General features: G+C 35.9%; 1 long non-coding RNA gene across 1 annotated transcript; it reads left to right on the forward strand.

Annotated features, from left to right (window-relative positions):
- Positions 1–8,121: 8,121 nt before the first annotated feature.
- LOC104120267 (uncharacterized) lies at positions 8,122–9,175 on the forward strand. Its single transcript, XR_004503423.2, has 2 exons — positions 8,122–8,538; positions 9,029–9,175. It is a non-coding gene; the product is annotated as an uncharacterized lncRNA (long non-coding RNA).
- The last annotated feature ends 201 nt before the right edge of the window (positions 9,176–9,376 follow it).

The raw sequence follows: 9,376 nt of genomic DNA on the forward strand, positions 1-9,376 counted from the left end.
TCATGATGGAACATAGTATCTTAAACTAGGTAAGCCTAACATTTTTTGATAGTTTGACAAAAACAACAAACTTAGATAATAAAATAAACCTCGCGATCGTGATGCATACCACTACTAAAACCAGCTACTCAACTTAGCTCCACAATGATCCGAAACTCAGCAGAGGCCCCGGGACCCCGTCCAGTCATCCTAACAAGTCCATATACCTTATTCAAAATTTTCCAAAGTATCAAAACACGAATAACAACATCAAAACTTAGAATCGCATAACAAACCAAAAAATCTTCAAACTTTCATAAGTTCAAAATTCCACTTCTGACTAGAAGATCCTAATAATCCTCGAGCCACCCGAGGCCCTAACCAAACATATGTACATGTCCAAAATCATCATAAAAACCTATTGAAACATTCAAATTACCAATCCCGAGTCAGTTACATAAAAGCCAAAACTCGATCAACTCTTCCAACTTAAAGTTTCTAAATTAAGAATTTTTCCTCCAACCTATCCCTGAACCTCTCGAAAATCAAAACTAATAATACTCGCAAGACATAATACATCATATGAGGCTACTCAAGGTCTCAAATCATAGAACAGAATACTAGAACTCAAAACGACCAGCCGGGTCGTTACATTCTCTCCTGCTTAAACATATGTTCGTCCTCGAAAGTGCCAAGAGTCGTTCCAAAGTTGTCAAGTCACTACAGAAAGCCATCATACACATACACAGGGGTAAGACACGTCACCTCAATCCATATAATACCATTAAAACAATCTTGACTGAATATTCTTCCTTTAACCCTGGCCCATAAACCGTTAAACTAAATTTCACTATCCAAAACTCCCTCTCAGATTTGGCTCTTGCATATATACACAGTATTAATCCCAACAAGTTGTATCAAGCCATAATGTACTTCCAAGATGTAACAACATGATGTATCCCACAACTTATATACCCAAATCAATATCTTCTAATTGCAATAACTGCTCATAACCACACCCGGTACAGGTAAAATACCTCATCTCAAATAAATTCTTGTTCCAAGTCTTCGCAACACTACTAATGATAAAACAAGCATTCAAAAACTCATAATCATCCATCATATAAACAAGTTGTAGATTCCACTGGTGCAGTAGTAACCATTGTCTGTTCTTGGCTACCTAAAAGCATTCTCTTCTAAAAATGCCCTTATCCAAATCTGATCGTGCTAATTCTAGGTTCATAAACTCCGTCTCATGCAGTACAAGCTGCTCAACCAACAAGTCACACCATATTCCATATAAAATATCAAAAAAACATTGTTTGAGTCACATAAGAAGTAACCCTAATATAACAAATCCATAGAAAAGTAACTTATTATCCAATGTCTCCCCGAACCTATGAGTAGGTATATAACTTATTCCATCTATCCATCATGTATCACCTAGGCAAACTAAATGAAACATAAACTGAAACATGTGCCATACCGCCACAATCACATAGTGGGTTGCAACGCGAACAGATTCAATAAGCCGTCGTAGAAGCATCGGCAACAGTCCTACCAGTAGACACCAAAACTAATTCCACACTCTTCTGAAGTAGTAATAAGCTTTCCACAAGCCAATAGGGACCAATTCTAACTCTTACTCATGAACACAAAAGAAATCTCTAAACCACTGGCCTCAATGCGAATATATACATGCAACCCATAATCGATCTAATCACCAATTATACAATTCGTGATCAGCTACAACATCGTGGAACCCAATACATCATATATAAATATCCTTGATCCTCAAAAATCCTTACTCGACTTGTTCTTCATCCCACTACACAAAATATGCCAATAACCTCTCAAGCTACTCTCCTTAAACCAAGACATCCAGTAGGACATATCACTACACCTAAGCAGATGTCAACACACCAAATACATTAAACAACAAACTCAAACAAGCCCAAACCTTCTCAAGTCACCAACCGAAGATGCCTACAACCAACTATTTAACTATTTACACACTTCCACTGACCATAACCAAAGTGATAGTCTTACCTCTAGAAATCATATATCTAAACTCTAAAAGCATAATATCCCTCATCCTAATGAACATTCTTGCCCAAAACTCAACTCTAAAGCCACACTTGCAAGCAACTAAAAAACGTGCATATTTATAGATCCCACCATGTTACTCAGCTAAATTTGAACCCTCTACAACACATTCCCTTTCTTTGTGACACTAAAATTTATACTCAAACAACTCAAATCATATGAACTACCTCTAATCCTGATCCTTCTACCTTAAGACAAATCGCGCCTTTGCAAAGCAATCTAGACCTCACTCGACTCACCACATATATCATGATGCTATAATTAAGTACAAGAATCCCACAATTAAAAACAAGTCACACGTAGGATAGTCCTCAAGCTCTTACAAATCCATTTATACATAATCAAGTCACTGGAACTGAATCTCTTTAATTCAACCAAGTGACACATATTGCCAAACCCAGAAGTCCTACCACAATAAGTTTGTAATGCCCTATCATACCAAGAAACTGATCATTCCCATTATCATGTTGATCCAAGCGACTATTATACTGACCTAACTTCTTCATATTACTCTTGACCTACATTCAAGGCATCACTCGTCTTTCCAATACACTGTATCCCTTAAGAAAAACCCATACCAAGTGATCCCAAGATGAAACTACGTCATCCTAAGATCTGTAAGCCACTTTACTCCTGTTTCATATATCCATAAGTACCCGACACTGAAATGTCTAATATAAAGAACCCTTCAATGAATCTTAAATTATTTTATTTATCTCTCAAACACTGCATTGTACAACTAATACCAACACAAAATCACTCCAACTCTCAGTCATGTTCCAATGCAAATCTCAAATCCCTAGACACACAACAAAATCCAGCAAATCCTTAAGTACCACATCCTGGAACTTAAAACCACTAGAACCATTCTCGAGAGTCACTCTACTCTAGTCCTCGATGCATAGTCAATACGCATCAAATGACTTGTGCTCTGTTAGCACATAAATACTCTAAGAAGCAACATCATCCTTAGGCAACCGAGTAAATTCTTTCCCCTTGCACATTACATCCACAAAGAATATCAAACCTGAGTCATTCCATGATCTCCATATATCAATAGTATATCGTCATCATGTATCCAGAAAATTCCTTGCCCAAATCATCCTCGATGTCACCCTTCTCAAATCATATCTAATCCACAAGTGTATCCCAGTCCAGGAACTATAACATCACATGCCCATATGACTTCGTTGATGGTAGACTTTTCCACTTGGCTTGAAGACATAATCAGATCATTTGATTATCCACAATAACATTTCCTCCTTAACTACCATGATCTCGCATTGTTATTCAGCTAAATGTCTCATAGCTCATATCACACTAGTCATAACACATTCCAAACCATCAATTCAATACATACTCATTCTTGTGACAGTTATTCCATCTTCCTCAAAGGATCCAAACTCTCTCTCTCTCTCTCTCTCTCTCTCTCTCTCTCTCTCTCTCTCTTTCTCTCTCTCTCTCTCATACTACACACATTGTACTGGATAGAAGAAAACTCTTCATAGGAACCTCATAAGAAATTATACAAACTCAAGCCTTCTCACAAAAGATAACCCACATGGCAGCCTCAATTCAACATCTTATATGGCCTTACCAAGGTTACAACCATCATGTAATCAATTACACACCAAGATGAAAATCGAACATCCATATCCCCTTGCATCACATGCAAAACCTTTTCTTCACATCCGGATTATCTAAGTGTAGTCCTCAATCACATAATACTGATTACACAACTATCTTGCTACTCACTGATCCATTAATCGAACTCCTAGAGACACAACCGAACATAAGAGTCCAAAATCACAAGCTCACACAACTGAATCTGCCGAGCCAAAGTTGCAGTCTAAACTTGGCATCAATTCCTTTGACTCGCCTACCATCACGAGACAGAAGAACATCTCGCACCTCATCCATGATATCACAAGCTGCCAGTGCACAACTGATATTGAGCACCCAATATCACATATGAATTAGTGGAAAGGAACTGGAGATTTAGGATTCAAGTTGAAAAAGAGTCGCACGATAAGGAGAGAAAGAAAGAGAATTTTCTTAGATGCCCTATAGCCTCCCAAAGATAAGTATAGACATCATCATACAGATTCGAAAGACTCTACTAGGTATTTGTTCATGAGTCGTAGAACCTATGAACCAAGCTAGCTCTGATACCAACTTGTCACGACCCAAAATTTCACCAAGTCATGAGGCACCTAACCTAACATGCTAGGTAAGCTAACCAAGATATAACACAGCTAGAATATAAGCCATCAAGTAAATAACATAATAAGAATACATAATCAATACATCTATCCCTAAAAACTGGTAGTTAAGTCATGAGCGACTAAGAATAGGAATACAACTAAAATGAAGAAAGATTACATCATCTTTTTGGAATATACATAAACAAAATTAAAAGTCCTAAACTACCATGAACAAAGTGGTAGCTTGCTACTGGAACACTAGTTCATCTTCAATGCTAGCCTTCACAATCCGCAAAAGCTTAGCTCCAAAATCTGCAGGCAAGATGCAAAAGTATAGTATGAGTACAATCGGCCTCATTTACTCAGTAACTTGACTAATCTCAATGAAATAGTGACAAGATTTTTAAGTCAAAAGATACTCATTTTATATATAACCTACAACTCAATAACATGTATAATGACAGAGAAATATCCACGAAATGGCCAAATAATATCGGATGTCAACAATAAGGTGCAAAATTCCAGAAGAATGTAATAAGCATACTTTTCAAATAACCAGATCAAAGCATGTACAAGTGCACCAAATCTGTGTATCAAGGAAGTATACACTAAGCAACTTAAATCATGTACTTTACATGTTCGCAAAATGGATTATGCATGATAAACACCTATTTTCTCAACAATTTTGAAATAGCATTTATATGAATGCTTCTACATGGGTTCAATATGACACTGTATGATAAAACTCACCCTTTTTATCAATCTGACACTCTCCAAAATAACAACTTACTAGAAAGTCCCATGCATATGTATAATGTACCAACTAGCATATGTAGAAGATACGCATGAATAAACCATGTAAAGTACATGAATTTGCTTAAAGGATTCACTTGAACGTTCAAAGATTTTACCTTTATGCTCAAAACTCATCACATGGGATCACACATCACAGTCAACTAGATACTCGTCGGTCTCTCACAACATGTATGCACGCCATCAAAAGAGAAATATAAGAGGGCGATCCAAGGGGGTGGATCCATACACACACCTTGCATAGCAGAAACCTCATGCAAAGCATGGTAGAAATCTCGTGCTATATTAATGTCAATATCACCATAGGCACACGGCAGAAACCTCATGTCGTAACAATAACAAAATCGCATGGTAGAAACCTCATTTCATAACCCCAGTCTATATCATAGGACCATATGCAGGAGTGTATGCATATGAATAAGATGTGATCTCTATGAATGATATATACATGTATATAATGTATGACTACAACACGATCATGTAATCTATCTATCTATCTATCAATTGATCATTATGTCCAATTAAGTATCAAAGGCCTAAACATGATCTCTAACATGAACAAAGGGGACTCAAGTAGTCATGCAATAGTCTAAGGCATATCACCAGAATAACATGTATAGATGGGTGTTCATAACATACGTGTGACTACGACCAAATCAAGTACATTAACAATCTCGAGAATAGCTCATCATGCCAAAAATAAGGTATCATTAACCGAAACATTATCTCTAGCATGGATTACGTAGTCATTCAATAGAGTGAAAAAACAGAACAAGTAGAACACACAACCAAATAAGGCATAAAGTAGTCTAGAATCTACCTCAAGCATGAATAACCATGGCACATATACGTTCCACTACCTTGCATATATATCATCCCCGCATGTAGAAAATAATACCATCTATTATAAAAATTCTCTCAACCAAAGCTAGATAAAACACTTATCTCATTCGGGCTAGTCTAAAGCTTCAAAATTGCTTTTTATTTAGAAATCACGTCCAACCATATCAAATCTAGCTAATAATCTTCCAAGGAAACCACGTAATATTATAGGAAGCAACCCAATTAATAAATCTTCAATCTTTGAATAATGTTTTAAAAAATCAACAAAAGTGAATCCGAACACATGTGCCCAAAATCCAGAACCAATACCAAATTTAAATAACCCACCTTCCGAGTACAAATATGTGATTATATTTCAAATTTAAGTCCAAATCGGTACTCAAATTTCAAAAATACACCCTCTTAAGTTGTAGACAAATCTCTCAAATTTCAGTTTGAAATTACATATTCTAGGTATAGAAATCTATGGGGGGGGGGGGGGGAGGGATCATGATATACAATTAAAATCAAGTAGAAATTACTAACCCTCAAAATATGGGTGAAATTCATCTCCAAAATTGCCTCTTCCTGATCCCCAAAACTCAAAATAGTAAAAATAAGCAATTCCTATAATTCTGGACATAAAATATCCCTGACAACATTTTACTCTTTGCGATCGCGGCCATAACCCACGTGATCGCGCTGCACACTCCTCGTCCAGAAAAACCACTTATGCGATCACGACTAAACTCCACTTGATCGTGATACTTAGCCAGACCACACCTTATGCAATCACGGGCTCCCCTAATGTGATCGCGAAGAACAAAAATCTTGGTCCGAGAATTTCCTTCTACGCGATCACGGCCTTTACCAACACGAACGTGATGCACACTGAAGCGACCCTTCGCGATCGTAGAAATTTCCATATGATCGTGAAGAACATATCCCTTCTGCCCAAAATTTTTCTACGCGATCGCGGCTCAAGTTTCGTGATGGCGATGCACAACACTGACTGTAGAAATCAGTTAGTCAACTTAGCTCCATAATATTTTGTAACTACCCTGAAACTCACCCCCGAGCCCCTAGATTAGATTCAATCATCTTAACAAGTCCATATACCTTATTAAAACTTGCTCAAAGTTTCAACAAATGAATAACAACAACAAAACCAAAAATCGCACAGCAAACCAAAAAATTTTCTCAAAATTTTCAACTTATATCTAGAAGCGCCGAATTAACCTCGAGCTACCCGAGGCCCGAACCAAACACATATGCAAGTCCAAAATTATTATGTGAACCTATTGAAGTATTCAAATCACCAATTCAGATTCGTTTACACAAAAGTAAAATATCGGTCAATTCTTCCAACTTAAAGCTTTCAAATTAAGAATTAATCTTTCAAACCATCCCCAACTTCTTGAAAATGAAAATCAACTATACATGCAAGTTATAATACATCATATGAGGCTATTCAAGGTCTCAAATAATAGAACGAAGTGCTAGAACGAAATATGACTGGTTAGATCATTACATTTGGTCGAAGTCGCGAGCCCTCCTATCTCTCGTGTTGGCGAGCCTATACAACATTGTTTTTCCACTTTTGTCCTCTAGTTCTTTTACAAATGATCAAATACTGTCATTTTAGTCGTCGTCCTACTATCCTCGCTTGCTTCTTTGCAATTTTGTACCTCTCCTGATTCGTTCTCTTTTTTCCTCGTTTTTTCACTCCATTAACTTCATGTAAGAAACATTCTTGGCTTCCACTTTCCTTTAAACCTCTTTATTCTACAACCAATCCCCTCTACGTCCATTAAAATTATCCTTCGAGACCCCTAATACCGCTCTAGCTACTTTTCTAATACAATTAGAGAGACGTTTGACTTAAATATTCAATACTTTTATGTACATTTCAGATAGCAAATCAAATATATTCATGCAGCTACAACACTAAATAATCATTTCATTAATCACAGTCATTACTTAAACCATTGGCGTAACTAGTAACCCAACTAAGATACACTCCTTTAACACTAAATAATATCATATGAAACAATATAACTAATATAAACACCTTTCGTATATACATTACACTTATTCAATACACATACACATATATCCCCTCTAAAATTCGAATCGGATATGTGTAAAAGGGATCAGCCAATTAGAGATCTTAAAAAATATCCTCCACCGGATTCAACTCCCCTCCATTTCTTAGTCTCTCCATTTCTCCAAGTTTCTACTTGGATTAGAGACGCTTGTCATGGTTAAAAATTATTGGATGAGATTTAATTGAATAAATTAAAGCTCTAACTATGGTTAAAAGTATTTAATTACTTTCTTTATCCATTCCTAAATAATATATTTTGTCTCTCACCAAAACTTTCCATAATTTCTCCCTCTACGTGCCAAAATACATCTGCTCTCAAGGAAATACCGAAAATCATTGTAGCAGAGAAAATCTTTTTGATTTTTACCATGAAAATTCAGTCCTTGAAGGTCATTGTTAGTTTAAAAATCAATAGAGAAAAACACAACAAGTGGACAAACAGAGAATAAGATAGCAAGTCGTGGAAATTCATTTTTCTGGAAATAACTGCTTTGAAATTTTCGTCAGGTTCTTCTTTATCCATTAATTCTATTCCTTAGAAGTTTTATACTTTTTTTTACATTTCTTGTTGTGGCAATTGTCGAGTAAAAGATTGTATACCATGTGTTTGTTGAAATTACAAAGTCATGAACTTTTTGGTGTGGGAAGAATAGACTGAACGTTTTGGAGTAGAATTTCGAAACTTAACTATTATGTTCTTTGGTGTACTAGACTTTGACTTGAAAGCAAGTAAATTTAAAAGTTTATCATTTTAACTTACAAATAAAATTAGATTTGAATATTTTATGAATCAAGGTTAATTGATCGTCAAACTAGTATAGTTATGCACCATTCCCTTTCATTATTGCTTGCTGAATTGTATCAATCAAATAAAAAATTGGAGGTTAGCAGGGACTATGCCTCATAATTACTTTATAAGTCATGTGATAAGTAAAAGCTACAACAAAGTAAGTGCACACTTATGCTATGTGTCTTACTTTCTCTTGTTTAATGGTAGATTTATGAAGATCCCATCTCAAAATGAACATATGGATGTTTCTCATTTATTTGAGCCAATAAAGCTTGGGATGGCATTTGATTCAGAAGAGTATGCATATGAATACTACAACAAATATGCTGCTACAATTGGGTTTAGTGTTAGAAAGGAATATGCAAATAAAAGTAAAGTCCACGGATATGTGACTTCGAGAAAATTTATATGTTATAAAGAAGGTTATAGAGAAAGAGACAAGCGAGAAGCGATGGTCAAGAAACCTAGAAAGGAAATTAGGACGGGTTGTTTAGCTCACATGGTCGTAAGTCGTCAATCAAATGGGAAGTTTTCTATCATTTCATTTGAAAAAAA

The sequence above is a fragment of the Nicotiana tomentosiformis genome, chromosome 7, assembly GCF_000390325.3.
Source record: "Nicotiana tomentosiformis chromosome 7, ASM39032v3, whole genome shotgun sequence".
Lineage (NCBI taxonomy): Eukaryota > Viridiplantae > Streptophyta > Magnoliopsida > Solanales > Solanaceae > Nicotiana > Nicotiana tomentosiformis.